A 3,242-nucleotide genomic window follows, 5' to 3' on the forward strand; every position below is an offset into this window, starting at 1 on the left:
GATCCGAACTTAGGACCTTCGGAAGAGCAGTCAGTGCTCTTACCCGCTGAGCCATCTCACCAGCCCCCGAGGCTGCCTCTTCACCCATGGCCTTCTATGGTCTCTCACTGTGCCAAACCTCAGCTGCTCTTCATGACCCCTTCATGCCTTCAAAACCAGTACCACCAGTACCAACCACCACACTCCCTTAAATTACTGTTCCTTAGGTACACTGGCACAGCAATCAGTAAAGTAATTAATGTAGCAGGCAAGTAATCTTCTCCCATGGACTCAATTCCTAATGTTGGGGTTTTGCTCTTACAGCCTTGGTCTGTGGGGAGCCGCAGCTGCCACCCTATATATATATATATTGAACACCTGGTCTCCAGCCAGAGCAGAGAGCATTGAGATAAACAAGCCTTAGTTGCAAAAGCTGTGTGCCTCTAGTTTTTGATGCAAGCTCGTATGAATTTCCCACAGCCTATTATGCTTTGCTACATAGCTGATGCTGATTGGGACCAGGAAAAGTATTTAACCTGAGAAGGCTGGAGGCTACTAGATTCTACTAGGGAGAGGATTATTATGAGCCAGTTGTGGTGGTGCATGCCTGTAGTCCCAGCTACTTGGGAGGCTGAGAGAGAGATAGTAGAGATTAGAGAGATTAGAGAGATTAATAAGAAGAAGTAAAAATGAAGATTCCTGAATAAAATCTGCTTGGAGAAGGGCTGGTGTTTGCCTCCTTATTTCCGCTGGACGGAAAGGCGGCTTACATTGGTCCTTCATATAGCATAGGGCCTGATATCTTGTACTTCATAAGGAAAAATCCTGACACAAGCCATTTGCTCTGGGTCACTCTGGAAAAGCCAAGATCCAAATCAGAGGTATTTGACTCTCAGTAACAGACTCCCCAGCAGGGCTCAGATTTGCTACCACTCCCAAATATTGGTCTCTGGTCACAGTGTTCTGGCAAGTGTTTTCTCAGAGTAAATTCCCCAAATAATATTTCAGATTAACAATGAACTGCTCATACATTTACTTGGGATCATCCCAGCTGTAAACCTGATGGCTCCTGGGAAGCCAGCAAAACAAACAATTCTAAATCCTCCAATGAGATAAGTAGCCACTGGGCCCTTTTACAAAGAGACTCAGTGCCTAGGAGGCCTTGCTCAAGCAGAGAAACCCTGTCTCAAAAAACTAAAAAGAAAAAAGAAAAAAAAGAAAAGGGGGCAGGTATGTAACTACATACCATAGGTATTTACACATCCATGCTTTATTGCTATACTATTCACAATAACCAAGCTATGGCATCTAGCTAGGTGCAGAGAGAGAGAGAGAGAGAGAGAGAGAGAGAGAGAGAGAGAGAGAGAGAGAGAGAATTATGCCAGGCATCTACATTTTGTTACTGTGAGTTTTTCAAAATCATAATAGCATGAAGGTGAGACTGGGGAGAATTGTAGAACAGAGCAGGAGATGCAAGGCTGCTCTATATTAACAGTTCTAGGTTATGTCATCATAGATGTCCTACTGCCACGTAGCCACATATCTATCTTGTACTGCTGAACTGTTGTTTCTAAGGGTTTTACTTGCTTTTATGTCCACTTCAATTAAGGAAATTTTAGATACAGCGCTCTAACTTCCTATTTAGCAATTTCTTTAAATGATAAACATTAATGCATGATATACCAGATATTTGGAAAATATGAATTACCAGAATAACATCATTCACACTAATTAATGTATCTTAGCAAAAGCCATGCATATTTATCAAGTAATTAGGATTATACAATCAAAGGAATAAAAAGTACTTCCTTGGGGAGTATAAAATAAATAAATAACTACAATATTTTCATTAGTGTTGCCAATGTTCCTTTGAGCCTCTTTGGTACTAGAAAATTATGCATAAATTTAATGTTCTTGGCATTTAAGAGTTTTAGCTCACTGGAAGTATTTTCTAATATATTGTGTGGGTAGGAAGGTGATACTAGTGCTAGATCTCATGCTAAGGATGTGTCAAGCCTAGGTTCAGTTCTCCATCTTCAGCACCAACACTTTTAAAACACAAAACACATGTGTGTTTACAGTGCTATCTGAAGAAACTCCTTTCAAATCCTGAAAAGAATGTTTGAAAAGACTAGTCTCCAGACTCCTGTGAGACATGAACATTTCATAAAAGTCCATAGGAGGTTTTGGGGGTTTTTTTTGGTTTTTGTTTTTCGAGACAGGGTTTCTCTGTGTAGCCCTGGCTGTCCTGGAACTCACTCTGTAGACCAGGCTGGCCTCGAACTCAGAAATCTGCCTGCCTCTGCCTCCCAAGTGCTGGGATTAAAGGTGTGTGCCACCACTGCCCGGCTAGAAGGTTTAACCAAAGAAAAACACACCAGGGCTGGCAAGATGGCTCAGCGGGTAAGAGCACTAACTGCTCTTCCGAAGGTCCTGAGTCCGGATCCCAGCAACCACATGGTGGCTCACAACCACCCGTAATGAGATCTGACACCCTCTTCTGGTGCGTCTGAAGACAGCTGCAGTAAATTATGCAGTGAGTGGGGCAGAGCGAGCAGGGCAGGCAGAGGTCCTGAGTTCAATTCCCAGCAGCCACACACATGATAGCTCACGGCCATCTGTACAGCTACAGTGTATTCATGCACATAAAATAAATAAATATAAATCTAAAAAACAAATGAAAAACACACCAATTCTTAGCTCAGGAGTGATAAAACTTTTAGAACAACTCATAGTCTGAATCTATTTTACCACGTTTTTTTTCAAACCATGAGCTAAAAATAACTTTCGTATATGTATTAGTCACGATGGTTTTCTAGTGTAACAGAAATTATAGAATCAATATTCCTCTATATATAGAAAGGGGATTTATTAGAAAGACTTACAGGCTATGGTCCAGGTAGTTTAACAATGGCTGCCTATAAGCAGGTCCAAGAATCCGGTAATGGTTTAGTCCACAAGGCTGGATTTCTCAGCTGATCTTCAGTATATGGCAGAATTCTGAAGTAGGCCCTTGTGACAGTGAAAGAATGCAAGAGTAAGAACAGCAGGCAGAGAACAAGCTTCCTTCTTCCATGTCCTTTATATAGGATGCCAGCAGAAGATGTGGTCGAGATTAAAGGTGGGTCTTCCCACCTTAAATGATGTGGATTAAAGATGGATCTTCCCACCTCAGTGATATGGATTAGAAGTGTGAGCCAGGAGGTGGTGGCACAGGCCTTTAAACCCAGCACTTGGGAGGCAGAGGCAGGTGGATTTCTGAG

The 3,242-nt window shown here is 42.1% G+C and overlaps 1 pseudogene; it reads right to left on the minus strand.

Annotated features, from left to right (window-relative positions):
* Positions 1–3,242, minus strand: part of LOC116076570 — a 57,563-nt pseudogene that overhangs the window by 15,276 nt on the left and 39,045 nt on the right.

Source organism: Mastomys coucha, chromosome X (genome assembly GCF_008632895.1).
Source record: "Mastomys coucha isolate ucsf_1 chromosome X, UCSF_Mcou_1, whole genome shotgun sequence".
Classification (NCBI taxonomy): Eukaryota; Metazoa; Chordata; class Mammalia; order Rodentia; family Muridae; genus Mastomys; species Mastomys coucha.